The sequence below is a fragment of the Dasypus novemcinctus genome, chromosome 1 (assembly GCF_030445035.2).
Source record: "Dasypus novemcinctus isolate mDasNov1 chromosome 1, mDasNov1.1.hap2, whole genome shotgun sequence".
NCBI classification, from domain to species: Eukaryota; Metazoa; Chordata; class Mammalia; order Cingulata; family Dasypodidae; genus Dasypus; species Dasypus novemcinctus.
This window is the reverse complement of record NC_080673.1, coordinates 70,329,455-70,348,081: the sequence shown is the minus strand read 5'-3', so window position 1 is coordinate 70,348,081 and position 18,627 is coordinate 70,329,455.

Below are 18,627 nucleotides of genomic sequence, written 5' to 3'. Positions count from 1 at the left end.
TGTAAATACTGGTAGTTTTCATTAATGAATATATCTTCAAAACATTGGCTTTAAAAATGGTGGTCAAACAAATGTGCTTCAGTGTCTTCTACATATCACTCTGAAATAGAATTTGAGTCAGAAAATGTACATTGCAAATATTAGAAGCAGATGATTTTTTGATACATGCTGATTGGGTCATCAATTAGTTTACTCTTTAGTTCTTCCATAATCACTCATGACATGCCATTCACTTGCACGGTGAGGTTCCATTGCCTTTTTCAGTGACCCACAACTAACCTTTTGCAAAGAGGCTTTAGAGAACTCTTTTTTTTTCTCCTTTGGGAAACTGGAGGTCAGCTGAGAGGTTGTCTTGGGAGAAAAGGGTTAAAATTCCACAGCCTAAATCTTCTGAGGGATTACATAACTCAAAAAGAAGGAAGCTAAATGTTCAGTTTACCAAAACAAGCAGAATGACAGAAAAAGCCTCTGTCCAGAAAGAACTTCATCCCCGTTATTATAATCCACTTTTTTTGTTTCTGGCTGTGCTTGGAACGTCTTGCCATAGCCTTTAACCCACCAAGGCTTAGGAGCAACCTTGCAAAGAGGCCAGACAGCAGAAACATAACTGAAAGCTGGCAGAGACAAAGGGTGTAAATCTCCACTTTAGCCCACCAAGATGACACCATAACCTCTGCCAAGTCTCAGAATCCCAAGCAGATGTAGGAGATGAGTAGGAATATAAATTGAAACTCCTTCTTTCTTAAACTCTCTCCTTTATGATTCTAATTCCCAGAGATGGATTAAATTTTTACTATTGGGGAAGAATATTCTTTCTTAGAGACATATTCATGTTACATAAAGTATAAGTCTCATTCCTCCTTCATTTGCTCTTTTGGACCCCTCCTTAAGAGCCACTTTGACCCCTCTGAATGTGACCCTTGCAAGTTGTTCCACATGGGTAGATTTGGATTCCAGGAACTCCGTGGGCTCTTTGGCCTTCTGTTTATCTTGAAGGTCAAAACCATGGAAAGTCTGTCACACAGCTTCTTCCTGAACATGTTGGCTCATTTATTTCAGTGGTTCCATATTCCCTGGGAAGTTGTTCTTTCCAAAGTCAATTTTAAGGTTAAGCAAATATTAGTGCATCTAGCAGTATGTCCCATGTGCTTCCTTCTTTGATTTCCTTTACATACAAAATCCTAAGACAGTGTCATGAGTTCTTTGCAGAAAAGTTACTTTGCACTTCTAACAGCCAATTTTCCTTTCAGATGTATTTGTCAGTATTCCAAAGTGAATGGATTGTAAGGATGTATTCTGAAAACTGTGATTGGTAAGACCACAATCCCAGATTTATTTATCCCCGCAAAATGCTAATATAAGGACTGGGAGTTCTGACTCTTTCATTTTCTATTATGTGTAAACTTGGTGGTAATTGTTCATGAAAACAGATTATAGGAAATATTCTGCCCATAATTAATCCCTTTGGAACCTTAAAGTGACTTCATTACATGAACTTGGATTTGTCTGATTTGTCTGATCTCTAACCTGCATTTCAAGGAATGTGACATTGTGCTTTTCATTTAAAGATAAAGGATCTATTAGCTTGCTTACTAAAAGAGTTTTTTATACTAAAAGGTAGTAAATGTTTTATTTTAAAATTTTGCCATAATATTATTGTATATTGAAATTAAAGTCTCTAAAGAAAATTGATATAGTTCTAATGCCTTTGTACAATTTGTTCTGAAATAACATAAATTCAGTTATCTAAAACATGAAGAATACTGCTTACAAAAATGTAGAATTAACTTCTTAATAGCTTAATAGCTTTTACATTAAAAAATATAAACATTCACACAAATATATGCATAGTATATACATATTTGGATGTATGTATATAAATTCATCTGTATACATATCTTTATGTATTATTGAATCACCTATTTCTATTTAATGTCTATTTTAATAAACATGTTAATATCATAAAATGAATTTATGGGAAGTATTCTTAATATAAAGTACTTCCATAACATATTTTACATATATAATACTATGTTAAAAATTGAAATGTTTTTAATATTTAAAATGAAGTGGCCTATGTTTAAGCCCTCATACTGCTATCTAATAATTTTCCCCTGACATTACTGAGCCTCACTTTCTATTGCCCATTTGAAATAATATAAGTATTAACTCCTTTAGATCAAAAAGGGACCTCAGGAAGAGGACTTGGCCCAATGGATAGAGCGACCGCCTACCACATGGGAGGTCCGAAGTTGAAACCCTGGGACTCCTTGACCCTTGTGGAGCTGGCCCACACGCAGTGCTGATGCATGCAGGGAGTGCCCTGCCATGCAGGGGTGTCTCCTGTATAGGGGAGCCCCACGCGCAAGGAGTGCGCCCCATAAGGAGACCGGCCCAGCGAGAAAGAAAGTGCAGCCTGCCCAAGAATGGCACTGCACACACAGAGAGCTGACACAAGATAACGCAACAAAAAGAAACACAGATTCCCAGTGCTGCTGATAAGATTAGAAGCAGTCACAGAAGAACACACAGCAAATGGACACAGAGAGCAGACAACTGTGGGGGGAAGAGAGGGAGAGAAATAAATAAAAAATAAATCATTAAAAAAAAAAAAAAGGAACTGCCCTACATGTTTGCTAGAAATCCCAAAATAAATACTACCTTGGAAAGGAGTTAGCAAACTATAATGCTCAAAATGGCCTTAGGCAAATGAACCAGTAACAGGAAATATTCAGCAAACCAATCTCATATTTAATTTTTAAATGATGCTTACTTATATTTCTCTCATTACTTATTGAATGCCTTTTCCATGATAGCAATTTCTGAAGAATTTAAACATTTGTGAAGCAGCATTTTCATTTGTATTTCTGTGGCTAAAATGTTAGCTCAACAATATTTTATATAAAGTAACAAAACGCAATTATCAGTGCAAGTAAATTATATGTGTTTTGCAGATCTTAATGGAAAAAAAACAAAAATGGTAGAAAGAACTTACCGATCCATCCATTCAAAAAATTATGTTTACTGAACCTAGTAGAAGAGACTGCTTCAAGGTCCTCGTTATTTTTTGTCATTGAATAGGCAGTGAGTTTCTAGACAAAACCATTCTCCTTCAGAAGGCAGGCATGGGCAATCTAGAAGATATAATTGCTTACCTAAGTCTTCTATTAGCATATGATTTGGAGGTATAAGATTAAGTTAGACTTATGCTATTATATGTGAAAAAATACATATAAAAATCACTCTGCTATTGATGGCAATAACCTAAGAGTTGGCTTTCCTTAAAATTTTGTTGTTGTTGTTGCATATTCTTTTTTAAATTTATTGAAATATATCACTCATACATAAACATACATAAACAATAAATGTATAATAGTTGTGAACTTAAAAAACAAACATATATAACATCAAACAAACATATATAACATCTCACCCTAAAACCAATAACTTGCATTGTTTTTAAACCTTTTTAACTAATGATTAAAGAGCATTGCCAAAATATTACTACTAAACAAAGTATTTCCCCTAACCAATTCGATTATTATTATCTTTCTATCATTTATATATGGACATACATAAACAATTAAGTGTATAGTAAAAGTTGTGAACTTACAAAGCAAACGTGCATAACATCATACAGGGGTCCCATACATCTGTCCTCCACCAACACCTTGCATTGTCAAGAGACATTTGTTTCAAACTATGAAAGAACACTGTCAAAATTTTACTACTAATCATAGTTCTTATCTTATATTTGGTGTGTTTTTCCCCCAACTCACCCTATTATTATTTTTTAAACATATTTTTATGACAGAAGTTGTAAACTTATAAAACAATCATGCACATGTGCAGAATTGCCAAACAACACCCCTACATCAACAGACCACAATATGGTGTGCCATTTGCTACAGATAAAATAATATCATCTGATTATTGCCATGTCCAAAGTGTACATTTGTCTCACATTTTCCATACTGCCTTAGTATTAACACAGTACATCTTTTGCATAGATGCAAGAATATTATAATATTATTACTAACCACAGTGCATAGATCACTCCAGCTGTATTTTTTCCATGCTTCTCCACATTCCCAACACCCTGCAGTAGTGATATACATTTATTCTAGCAAAAAAAGGACATTCTTGCATCTGTACCACAATTCTCACCCACCTCTTGGTTTACTGTGTTATCCAGTTCCTAGATTATTCTCAAGCATTCTGTCAGTTGGCATTTACATAACTAGGCTACCATTTCCAGTCACATCTTCATTTAAAAACTAGCTATTACTCACTGTGTGTTACCATCCACTCTATGCATTTCCACAAATCTACAGTAAAGCTAATTAAAACTGCTACATACATTAAATGTCAGTAGTCCCTTCAGTCCTTCTCTTATCTCCTTTAAGAATACATCACCTACCACTAGGTCTTGAAAATATTTTCCAACAATTTCTTCTAGAAGTTTTATGGTTGTTGCTTTTATTTTTAGTTTTTTGATCCATTTTGAGTTAATTTTTGGATAAGGTGTGAGATAGGGGCCCTCTTTCCTTCTTTCAGTTATGATGTCCAATTCTTTCAGCACCCTTTGTTGAATAGATAGTTCTGCCCGAGCTGTGTGAGTTTGACAGGTTAGTCAAAAATCACTTGACCATACCAGGGAGGGTCTGTTTCTGAACCATAAATTTGGTTCCATTGCTCTATTGTGTCTATCATTAGGCCAGTACCATGCTGTTTTTTACCACTATAGGAAGGTGTTATGATTGAAAGTTGGGAAATGAGGGTTCACTCTTACTTTTATGATGTTTCTGTTTTTTCAGGAATCTTTACCCTTCCAAATAAATTTAATGAATATGTTTTCAATTTTTTCTTTAACACAGGTGGAATTTTTATCGGGATTGCATTAAATCTGTGTATCAATTTGAGTACAATTGACATTTTATTGATATTTAGTCTTCCAATCCATGAGCATGGAATGTTTTTCCAGTTATTTAGGGCTTTTTTGATTTTTTTTATCATTGAATTACAGTTTTCTGAATACAAGTGCTTTATATCATTGGTTAAGTTTATTCCTGACTATTCGAGTTTTATATGTCATATTTTATTTTCACCACTCTTTTGACACTTTTAATTACTTTTATTGATATAATCTTCATTTCTGGACTCTTATCCCAGGCCCCTCTCTCCTGTCATTTCTTTTCAGACTGTAGCACACCCTGTAGTATTTCCTGAAATTCTGGTCTCTTGCTTATAAACTCTCTCAGATTCTGTTTATCTGTGAATATTCTAATTTTGCCCTCATTTTTGAAAGACAGTCTTGCTGGATATAAGATTCTTGGTTCAAAGTTTTTCTCTTGTAGTATCTTAAATATGTCAGACCACTGTCATCTTGCCTCCATGGTTTCTGGTGAGAAATCAGCACTTAATCTTATAGGATATCCCTTATATGTTATGCATTGCTTTTCTCTTGCTGCTCTCAGAATTCTCTCTTTGTCTTTGGCCTTTGACATTCTGGTGAGTATGTGTCTTGGATCTGGTCTATTTGGATTTTTTCAGATGGGAATACATTGTGCTTTGGACAGGGATATCTATGTCCTTCAATAGGGCTGGGAAATTTTTTACCATTATTTCTTTAAATATTCCTTCTGCCCCTTTTTCCTTCTCTTTTCCATCTCGGACACCCATGACATGTATATTTGCATGCCTTGTGCTGTAATTTAGTTCCCTGAGACCTTGTTCAATTTTTTTTCCATTCTTTTCTCCATCTCTTCTTTTGTTTGTTCACTTTCAGAGGCCATTTCTTCAAGCTCACCAATCCTTTCTTCTGCCTCCTCAAATCTGCTATTATGTGATTCCAATGTTTTTTTTAAATTTCATTGATTGCACCTTTCATTCCCATTAGAGCTGCTATTTTTCTATGTATGCTTTCAAATTCTTCTTTGTGCTCATCCAATGTCTTCTTAATATCCTTACTCTCTTTAGGCATCTCATTGAATTTATTAAGGATATTTGTTTGAACATCTATAATTAGTTGTCTCAACTCCTTTATGTCATCTGGAGGCTTATTTTGTTCCTTTAACTGGGCCATAGAGTCCTGTTTCTTGGTATGGATTGTAATTTTGGTGGGTATCTTCACATCTGGTTTACTAGATTATTTTTTCTGAGTGCAGTTTTTCTCTTTAGCTTAGGGCTTCCTATCATTTCTCCCTTGCTGGTTATGCAGTAGGAGCCAAGCATGTAGTTGGTGTTGTAAGCTGTGGATACTCAAGCCCTTCTCATTGCACCAGGGACCAGTGAAGCTTCTTCCAACTTCCTCCTTTGCCAGGGGTAGGAACAAAGTCAGAGCCATGTGGAATAATCCACATGCAGGCCTAGACTGTCATTGCCCAGAGAGATGGATGAAGCTTCACATCCCTTTCTCCCCTGCCTGGGGCAGGAATGGAGCTGCAGGTATTGGCAAAAATCTATGTAGTGCTGGTCGAAGATGACTGCAGTTGTCCTGGTAGACTTCTGATTTTCAGTCTGTGGCAGCCAAGGTTCCCTGCAGTTAACTTTTTAGGCTGGTGCAGGGCTCCTCAGCCTCCTCCCCACCAGAGTTGGCGCTGAAGCCTAGGTGGGCTGCAAGTTGAGCAGCCTGAAAGAAACTGGTTCCTGCCAACACTGAGAGTTTCAGTCAGCCGGGCTTCCCATCAGGCTGAGGGTGGGTTCAGAATGGCGGCTACTGGCCTCTTTCTGAGTTGGGGTGATTCTCATCCCAGCTGTTCCCAGGGTCATCTATTAGCCAGCCAAGTCTCCCAGTCAGTAGCCAAAATTGGCAGCTGATTGTCTCCTCCTCCCCTGTTTCTGGGAAATGGAGCTTCCAATTCCCATCACAGAGCAGCAACTTGGGCAGCTTGTGCCACCATAGTAGGATAATCACCAGCCTCCACTTCTTGGTGGGTAATTCCCCAGAAAGACTGGTGCAGGTCCTGCAGCTTCCTCCCTGTTAGAGGTGGCACTGAGGCCTCGGCTAGAACTACAATATTATGTGGATGGGAAGAAGCCAGTCCCCCCCCAGCACTGGGATTTTCAGTCCGCCCCCCCTTCCCCTTGTGCCATGCAGAGTTAAGATGGCGGCTCTTGGCCTCTTTCTGACCTGGACAGGCTCAAACCCTAGCTGTTCTTAGGATCATACTGCAGCCCACTGAATTTACTCGTTATCGCTGAAATTGGTGCCCAACTGTCTCTTCCTCCCCTGTTTTGGGTAAGTGGAGCTTTCAATTCCAGCTGCGGAACAGCTCCCAAGGTGGCTTGTGCCTCCATTGGAAGATGGGCACCGGCCTCCATGGCGTGGGCACTCTACTTACAAGTCTTCTCTGCAGACAGGCTGTCTCCTTCTTCTGCTCCCTCAAGGATATTGCAGGTGCTCTTCTGGTCTCCTGGAGTCCCCAAACTAGCTCCCCAAGCTAGCTCCAGAGAGCTCTGAGTGTCTGCTACTGCCCTGTAGCAGGAGCTGACTCTAGGAGCTCCTCATTCCACCACCATCTTGCTGGTTCTCTCTTTCCTTAAAATTTTAAACAATATTCCTCAGACCAGTTCATGTTTTCATCATTTCCTCCTGCAGTAAGCAATTGTATAGCATTCCAGAGCATGAAAATGAGAATGAAACTGATTAATTTGTTTAACTTCAAGTTTTCTTGTTCAAGTTCCATGCACAATGTGCAGTCATGTCTCCCTTTGGTTTTATCTATTTCTGTTTTATGACAAATATCTTAAATGATAAGATTTGTATGCATGTGCAATTTATTTTTTGGAGATTTTAGGTGACCATAAGTGAGAAAATTCAGATTTGATTCCCTCAGTAAAAGCAAGCTGGTCATAACAACTTCCATGTTAAGATGCTTTAGAGACCCAAATTTGGCATTTTTATACTTAGGATAATATAGGATCCAGCCCTTGTGCTCAGATGACAGCCAATTTTTTGTGTGATTTAATCATCATCAATAAAATATTATTCACTCTCCAAAATATTTGGAGTGTGCTCCATTTAAGAGTCAAGGTTGAAGACTTTGTGAACTACTTATTGGTATTAGGTCATTTCATCTGGGGTGGTAATTAGTATGCTAACCCAGATCTGTCACTGCCTGAGCAAATCTCAAAAACAGAAACAACGTAAGGGCCTTGTTATGAAAATTGTTACTCAGTTGTGTTCTGGGCATGGATTTATAACCTCACAAAATGTTTGCTCTCTAACAAATTTTGATGAGATACACAGAATAAATGATTTTTCAGATTCTTCCCTTCCTCCTCAAATCAGCTCTTTGGTGGGTTTGTATTCTGTTTGGTAATCCATTTCAACACTCCCTCTTTTTGACGCTGATATTTGCACATGATGTTAACTTATCTGCTGTCTCCCATGTTTTTCTGGATTGGTAGCTGCAAGAGGCCAGATTTCTGATTAGGTCTTAAAATCTCTCACCTAGATGTCTCTGTCACATATATTGGGCCCTTATCACTCATGGTAAGCACATCAAGATTAGATCTTTATGAATTTATGAAGTCTTTCTCAAGTCTTCTGAGTTTAGCTTTCCTCCTTTCTTCTCCTGTGCACAATCTCATCTAAATTTAATGTTCTTCCCTATCAAAACACATTTTCATGAAAGGATCTGGTTAACTCATCACACTGTGATTTATGAAGCTTGGTGTGTTGTCATTCCCAGACACATTTAAATTTTAACCCCAGGCAAGGAGCCTTAAATCAGAAGAATGACTCTGTAATTAACTTTAATAATTTATAGTTTCAAAAAACAGGTGAGAGTTGAATTTAAGAAATTAAAGGGTGGGTTTTTATTTACCACTGAAACCATATATAATAGATCCTTACTCCAAGTCTATAATAATCGCTATTTAGGAATCAAATCACTCCTTTTTTTTTTTTTTTATCTCTGTTTTGGAAATGTAGAAATCTTTGCCTACAATCTCAGAAGAGGCAATGATGTTTTTCATGTAACTCTTTAAATAGCTTTATATCTAAATTTTTTTTGTAATGGTCACATCAGTGTGGGGTGAACTGAAAGGCCACCTCCCCAAATTGAATATGTGCTTAAAGCCTCTGAATTTTAAAATTCACATGCTCCATCTCAGAAAATTCAAGATGTCTATGTCCTTTATTCTGCATTTTCCTCCACTTAAGAGGTAGAAAGACATAAAACGAAAGGTGAATATGTTGATAACCATTCCAGGGAGGTCCCCTGCTGGATCTGTTTTCTACTTGGATAACTAAGTGGAATAACACAGAAGGGGATCTCTTTAAAATGGATGTTGTCAAGAGTTCCAGAATCCGGGTATTATTTTGCTGGTCTCCCAATATGTCAATCTCTGCGATATCTGAATAAAGAATTCATTCAGACTTCACCACAAGTTAAAAACTTCTGTTAGCCTGTTCATAAATATGAGCCTGATGGTGCTTCCATGCATTGTGCAGCCTGGAACTGTATGAAGTAAACAAGGTTGTCTGTTTAAGACAGCTTTGAAACAGGGCCTCCCATTTTAGGAAAAAGCATTTGGAAAGCTGGCACCAAGCCATTACTGCCTGAACATTTCCATTCTAGAGGCAGAAATAAGGTCCAATTCCCAGAGAAGGAAACTGAGTTATCTAATTAGGAAAAGCCCAGTATTCTCCATGTAGGGTAATTGTCTACTGCAGAGATTTCAACTTTGATTGCAGTTTGTCTCCAAATAAACTGTGTTAAAATCATTCATTACCTTCCACTGGCCCTGTAACCATGAGTTAGCTACTTACCATCTTAGAGACTTGACTTTCTCCACTGTAAGATGGGGATGAGTAATGTAACCTACCATATAGTATGGTTGTGAAAATTAAATAAGATAATATTTGTAAGCCTCCTGACACACTTTAAATGTTCAACATATTTTGTTGCTGTTGGTATCTTTTTATAATTTTTATTTGCAAGGGTAATAAACTGGAAAAGTATTACTTATCAACAACCGTCTTCAAGGAGAGAGATGAAAAGAGAGTAAACCATTTTTTTCCTGTTATTATAAAGGTAAACATAAAACTGTGTCATTAGTTCAATTTTGAACTGAGACTGCTCCAAATTTCTCTGCATTTGAATGCTGAAACCATACTTGAATTTGGCATCAGGCAATGTCATTTAATATGTTCAAATGGCCCTTCATGCAGTTAAGCATGCACTGTGTATTATTTTATGATGTTTGAGTTGGAATCACACTTTCTGGGTGCACACATTTGTGTTTTTTCAGATTCTTGTGAAAAGCTAAAGGAACCTGTTTTCAATTTTCATGACCGTTTATCACTAATCCGAAATGACTGCAACATTACCTACAGACCTACAGACAGGAAGCTCTAAGAATTGGATCCATCAGACATTTGCCCAGAAGCTCTGTTAAACAAGTTCTATACTTACATAGATAAAGGTGACAACTTGGTGGGAAAGAGGATAAAGGATTATATGAGCTACAGAAAGGAAAAAAATCTAAATTTATTTTAATGCAACAAAAAGTAATGGAACAATTGTGTTGGTGCTTCTATAGCAATTGCTTGATCAGTTGAAGACTTAACTGTCTTTTTAAGTTTCTAATGGTCTCTTTAGAATCATCCTTGGCTGTAGTTTTCATTCATGAAGAGTTTTAATGGGAATAAAGCCAAGTCATGATTTACCACTTGGGATACTTCTCTTAATTAGACATAAAGTGCACTTTTCCTGGAAACTCTTCAAATAAGTTTGAAAATATAGCAGTCATAAAGTAATTAAGGTACTTGGAGTATTTCAAGCAATTTATGCGGATACAATTACAAACGTCATCTTGTTAGGGTATGCCTAATGCTCAAAAGCAGTTTGTGTTCTCCTGAAAGTTTCTTCTTTATAAACAAATGTGATTGATCCATGGTAGTAATGGAAACTTTCTTATTTTGATATTTTCATTCACTTGGTCAATCAGGAAGACATTTAATATAAATTGGAATAAATGATGCTGTATTTAAAAAATTCATTTTTAAAAGTAGTTTAATCTATGCTTAATAGTATTCTTTATTAATATCTTTAATCTTCATTAACAATAGAAAGTGTTAGGTCTTTTTACCTCTAGATCCTCAACATGTATATAATATATCTTTAACATATTTTTATTTAATATATTTTCTGAATTAAGAGAGGCTTTTGTAATAAGATGTTCATGGTAGCATTATTTACCTTACTGATTTGAAAGCATTCAAATCAAACTTGAGGAACTAGCTGAAAAAAGCTACAGTGCCTACATTCTTGAGAATATTATGCAAGTGAGGAAATGTTTATACAACTTATACAGGAAAAATGCTTACGCAATGAGGACATGAAAAAGCAGGTTACAAGTTTCACTCTATATTATGATAAATCTTTGCACTGAGAGATTTAGAAGTGATGCATTCAAATGTTATTTTTGAAGTGAAACTGTAAGCCTGAAAAAATAATTCCCCTACTTAAAATGCTTCAGTGGCATTCCATTTCTCTTAAAACAAACTCTATTATCTCTAGCTATTCTTCCCTCTTTTCATAAACTCTGGTCACACTGATCTTATTTCAAAAGTTTCTTCTTGCTTCAATAATTCCATTCTGATTGTTCCTTCTGCCTGGAATGTGGTCTTCACTGAAGCTGACCCTGACTTCCTTGTGTAGTTAACATCTATTAACTCTCAAATATTAATTAATACTTCATTACTCTGGAAGACTTTTCTAATTCAACTAAGGAAGTAGCATTTCTATGTTATTTATTCTCACATCACCTTGATGTTCAATTCTATATACTTTTTGACAATTAAAATTTATTATCTGAATAATTATTTAATGTTTCTCTCTTGCAGTAAAATACATACCTCACAAAGTCAGAGACCGTATCTATTGCTACCATGTAGTAGAGTATCTGGTACATAGAAGGCACTCAATAATAATTATTTTGTTAGTTTGAATAAAAGTTGGGCTTCTGTTAATGGCAGAGTAGCACATACTAGATTTATACTACCACAGAAGAGTCTAAACCCTGGACTGAATATATATATTTATATATATATTCCCATGCACACACATATGTGCACCTAAGGGCAAATGAGAAGAATGTGGGCAAGGAAGACATGGCAGAAGATAACAGCATTTCCTGAGTTTCCCATGTTCACAATGTTTTACTGAGGGAGGCTCCAGTCCCCATGAGAAGGCTAAATCCTTGATAGCCTCCCGAACTACCTTAATAATCTAAGGGAAGATTTCAGGGCTCCCACAGTTGCTAGAGAGTGAGGGTGGGTAGTCCCAGAAGGGAGAAAACCACGGAGACTGAGCCCAAATCTCTGGCTCATTCATGAACCATGCAAGAATGAAGCAGACTCAAAACAGTCCAATTAAAATAAAAGAATAGGGCATATATTTTATTTGCTGCCCACTGCAGAGGAGTACAATTTGGAGTTCAAGTTCACCCAAGTTAATTGTCTGCTAAAACAAAAAAATCAACACATTTTTGGCCTGGGATTCAGATTTAATACAAAAATCTTCCTGAAGAAGCAACATTTAAGTAAATACATGAGGAATTTGTAGGATTTAGGAGGAAACAGCATTTAAGTAGATACATGAGGGATTTGTAGCATTTAGGAGAAGAATAGAATAAGAAAGTAACTGATGGAGTAAAGAAAACATGTGTGAATGTACAATACTGGGAACACTTAGCACATTTTGAGATCCAAAGAAAACCAGCTTGCTGATGCACAGTAAGAGATAGGGAGAAAGTAGCATGTGATAAAACTTAAGAAAAGGAAAGATTATTTTGGGTCTTATATGACATATTATTTATCCTTCTTTATTCTAAGCATCCTGAGAAGACTTAAAAGGGTCTGAAGAAAGCAGTGGTATAATCAGATATTGTTTTTAAAAGTTCCCTCTGGCTACAATATGGAAAATGCAAGGCAACAGGCAGAGGTGAATAAGGAGAAACCAGAATCTCTTGTGAGTTTCCAGCTATAATTGTATGTGAGATTGTGTTAGTGAGTGTAGCAGTTTGATATTATTTATAAAAACCAAAAAGAGATATTGGATTACATTTGTAACACAGTCTGTCCCTCTGGGTGTATTAGATTGTATTAACTTCAGAGGTTACACTTTTATTGAATTAAATTATGATTAGGGCTTTGATTGAGTCCCTGCCTCCTTGGTGGGTGGGGACTCAGAGAAAACAGCACCACAGAGGAATTAGTTGGAGATTTTGGATGCTAGAGTCCCAGGTGATTATAACTTAGTCGTGAATCTGTAAATGGTACTTGAAGTCATGAAAGGGGACGAGAGCAGAAGGAAAAAGGTAAAGTGAGACATGAAGTGGACCCAAGAACAAAGTCTGAGTAGTATCCACATTTAAAGTTTGGACAGAGAAGAAGAATCAGGAATAGAAACTAAGATTTCACCAGGGAAGAATGAGGTCAGCCAGTAAAATGTGGTGGCTCCAAAGTGAAGGGAAAACAGGGTTTCACGAAGGAAGGAGGAGAGAGAAGAATTGTTGGTTGATCTAACCCTCCTAAAGATAAAACATTTATAAAATCTTGACAAAACATTTTTTAATAAAAACAACTATTTGAAGGCACTGGAGATCAACAAATACAGGCATTAATAGAAGAGGACCAACCCATAAAAGACAGTAACTATACCTTTTGAAGATGTGGACGGTGATCAAGGGACTTGATTATATTCTGTTTCCTTGTGCATGCTTGAAATCTTCGATAATATGTATATTTGAATGTATTTATGTGTTCTCTTCAAAGGTGGAATTATATTTAGTATGGTTAAAAGTCAATTGAATAAATCCCTAGTTTATTAAAAAGGTGAAGATGAGAAGAAACAGTGAATAGTATATGCTCCTTGAATACTGTGATGGAACCACTTGACTTCTACCATACCTTGATTATACACTATTTATTAAACTGCAACATTTCTATTTACTTAAATTTCCACACAATAGACACAAATATACCAGTCTAGTATCCCAAAGAAGCCCAGGAAGTAGGGTTAAAAATAATAGTAAAAAGTAAGAACATATGCCAGATTGACACAATGTACTATGCAAATGGTAAAGATTTAAGCAATTTTCCACAGTTCCTTCAAATAACTTTTTATGGAAGATTATCACAATGCTTAAAAGCACAGAATCCAGAGTCAGATTCTAACAGCTGTATCCCTTAATATTGTCACTTGGGAAATGTACTTAATCTTTCTGATAAGGATTGAATCATGTTCAAGTCCTCAGCCCCCATCCTGTAAGTGCTAATGCATTTGTAAATAAGATTTTCAAAGATGTTATTAGTTAAGTCAAGGTCAAAGTGAATCAAGGTGGGCCTTAATCTAATATGACTGGAGACATTAGAAGCAGAGAAAATTTGGATATAGGAGTAACAGACAGACAGGGAGAGAAATGGCCATGTGGCTGAGGCAGAACTTGAGTTATAGATTGTCTGCAAGTCACCACCAGAATGCTTCACACTTCAGAGAAAACATGGTCCTGCTTAAATTTTGATTTGGGACTTTTAGATTTCAAAACTGTGAGACAAAAAATTCCTATTGTTTAAGCCAACTTAAGTCTTTGGTAATTTGTTGCAGGAGTCCTGACAAGCTAAGACACTCTCTAAATCTCAATTTGTTTATCTCTCTATGAAACATTGCTTATCTGTATCCCAAGGATTGTTTAATATGAGTTAATATGTTTTATTAGTGCTTAATTCATATTTCAGTGAAGATGAAAATGATCAATAATGATGACTTTGAGATAAAAGGCAGCAACTAGAAAAAACATTTCACAATGCACATATATGAAAATACGGGAGATTGGGAGTAGCAATAAAGAGATAAATAACTTAAATAATCAGTTAAAGAAGTCATTACCTTCCCATGGGTTTGAAAAAATAGACAATTGTGTGTAATAAATAAAAGCATTTTATGAATCTATTGATATTTATATTGAACCATTTGTTCATAATAAATAGGAGTTTGAGCTCTACGGACAATTTGCCTGATCTTAATTCTCAGCTCTGCCATTTAATCCTCATGAACCTTGGGGTATTTATAAAATTATTTGTATCCCAGTGTTCTCAATTGTGGAAAGGAGATAGTAAGAGCACATATGTTGTGAAGATTAAATAAACAAACACTTAGTGCCACAGACTAGCTATATGTTCACCAACTCCATCCTTTCTTCCTAGGCTTTCAAGAAGTTTGTATCTCTTGTTTCCCTTTCAGTTAGTTTGGGCAATGTGTTGGTGTTCCTGCCAGAAGAATGTGACTTTCAGTGAGATATGTCTCTTCCTGGTCTGGTTATGAAATGACTGGCATAGTCTTCCTCATTCTTTCAGTTTCCTTGTTGGACATCTGAAGCAGAGTTGGAAAGAGTCACCATCTATCATTACCAGGTGAAAGGTCATCTCCTGAAAGCCTAATTAACTGTGATATAAATTAGAAACAGACCTTTATTGTCTCAAGTCATTCAGATTTTGGGGTAGAGTTTTCACAGCACTAGCAATAATTTCCCTGAATAATACCAGGGAAGTGACAGCTCTTATATCAGTAGCTAGCTAGCAAATAATAAGTGGTCAGTAATTACTAATATTTAAAATATAGCTGAACTTCCAGGGACCAACATCAAAAAATATATTGACTATGGAAATGATGCTCCAAATATCCAAAAAAAGACATTCTTAATACTCAAAATTTGATCTTAAAACTAAGCATGGAAAAATATCAACTTCTGTGTTAACTTATCATATCTGTGGCTGATTGCGTTTATTAAAGCAGGGTTCCTACCACATTTAGAAAGGCAAATTACCAAGCTAGTATTCTTTGATAAATGATTTTATTGCCACTAGCCATTTGATTCTATGCTGAGGGCTATACAGCCAAGTATTACAGTAGTACTCTTGGCTCCACATTTCCTCTAGACATCATTAACAATTCACGCATTCATTTGCTGCTTTTCCATATAAAAGAAATATGGTTTCCATATATTTTATAGGCACTATAAATTGCATTGCATGTATATATAGGATAGATATATATGAAAATATCTTGAAACACTGAAAAACTTGCTTGCTTGTAGCACATTTAAAAAATACATGTCAGAGTAGAGCACTATATATTTAAAAATAAAAATAATGATTCAATTTAGTGTTATCCACTATTTTTCAAAGCTCCCATATAAATTGTAAAATACAACTTGGGCAGAAACTTTCAGCTAACAGTCAGCTACACAAATACTGATATTTTTTCCATGTGGGAAGAAATTATCTGCATTACAGCCATTTCACTGTTCATTGCAGAGGGTTATGTGAAGTAGATTGCATTGAACTTTTTTATTTCCTTTAGAAAATCAAACCTGGATGTTTTGTTGTTTGTTTGTTTGTTTCTGCAGAAATTGCATAAAGATTTAGCACATTCACTGAACCTTGTTACAGGCATTCTTTAACCAGAGTCAACAACTGCAGTCCTCTCTTAAGCACTCACTGACTGCAGGGTATGTGCTAACATGAGGCATACAAAAGCCATAAAGGAAATCGTCCCCAGCTGTCCATGACCTTGGTATTCAGATATCCATGTTTTCATATCCTTCCCCAAAGTGTGTGTGTGTGTGGGTGGGGTAACAAAGAAATTTCTAGTTCTCACGTGGTTTTTGTCCTTTAGCATGGAAACACCTAAACCAGTATCACAATACATTGGTGATATTCAGGTAATTACTGAATACCTCATTAAAAGGGTTCCCTCCTAGTGTTATAAATATTTCCATTCCTTTTTAAGTCATTCTTCTCCCAGCTGAACAACTAGTGAATATTCTAAGCATACGGTGAAAATTATACTGGAAAATTCTATTTCAAATTCTCTGAGGTAAGCAAATTTTTCTGGACTTCCATTACATTTTCTCAATTCCAAGACAAAATTAACAACAATGCTACAATAAAAACATAAACCTTAGAATTTGCTTTATCTTTTATCAAAGATGTATTGTATATCATTCATTTACTTCCCTCCCTTATTGGTTACGATTGTCATTTATATGGACACAATATGGAAAAGAAAAATTCCTGATCTTCACAGAGTTCATAATTGAATTAGGGAAAAATGTGAGGAGGAAGGCAATGGCTATTAATATTATTGGTAAATAATGATAAGTAATATTATTTGATGAGAGTTACATTAAAGGTTTACTCATTGTGGTGTTTGGGCCTAGGTACTCCAGAAAATCATGTTTATAAAGTTGATCCATTCCTGTGTTTGTGAATCCTTATAAACAGGACCTTTTTTTTTCCTTTTTTCTTTTGGAAATACTTGGGATCAAACCCAAGACCTCCTATGTGTGAAGCTGGTGCTCAAGTACTGAGCGACACCCATTCTGCCCTAAGTAGACCTTTTAATAAGGTTACTCTAGTTAAGGTGCGGCCCAGCTGAATCAGGATGCATCTTAACCCTCTTCCTGAAGGTCTCAGAGGGAAGGTCACAGACTCAGAGAAAGCCAGGGAGCAGCCAGAAGCTAGAAGTCAAAAGAACCAGAATGAGAAAGGAGAATCCAGAGAGGTGATCATGTGCATTGCCATGTGACAAAGAAAAAACAAAGACCAAGGTCCACCAGCAGTCAGCCCTAGAACACCATAGCCTTCTGGGAGACAGCATTGATTGCCTTGAGGACACCTTCATTGGGACTTCTCCTAGCCTCAAAATTCTAAGCCAGTAAATTCTTATTATTAAACCCAACCAATTGCATTGTATTTGTTTTTCCTAACAAGGAAACTGAAACACCCCCATACATATATTTTCCTATCTGAGAAGAGGAAACAGGAGGACAGGTAACTGTACGATTTTTGAACTCTTGGGATTGGAGCTGGAGGCTTAGCAGCACATGCAATGCACGGCAATGTGAATGGGAATGACACTCCTGATCCTGATGTCAGGATAGCTGAGTTAGTAAACAATGAGTTTACTAGTAAACAATGACTGCAATAACATACAGTGGAGATAGGAAGGAAGTCATCCATGACTTTCAGGAATTCAAATTAAGACAACAAAAAGATTCTTCTGAATGATTCATATTAATCCTGTGTTGATACCAAATAAGCAACAACAACAAAAAGACACAAACAAAAAGTCACCAATATTTCTCTGGAAATAGTCTATTCCAGGGCAGTGGACTTGGCCCAGTGGACAGGGTGTCCATCTACTACATGGGAGGTCTGCGGTTCAAACCCCGGGCCTCCTTGACCTGTGTAGAGCTGGCCCAGGCACAGTGCTGGTGCACACAAGGAGTACCATGCTACACAGGGGTGTCACCGCGCTGAGGAGCCCCACGCGCAAGGAGTATACCCCGTAAGGAGAGCCGCCCAGTGCGAAAGAAAGTGCAGCCTGCCCAGGAATGGTGCCACACACACGGAGAGCTGACACAACAAAATGACACAACCAAAAGAAACACAGATTCCCGTGCCGCTCACAACAACAGAAGCGGACAAAGAACACGCAGCAAATAGACACAGAGAACAGACAACTGGGGTGGTGGGGGGGAGGGACGGGGGAAGGGAGAGAAATAAATAAATAAATCTTTTAAAAAAATAGCCTATTCTAGAAAAAGGCA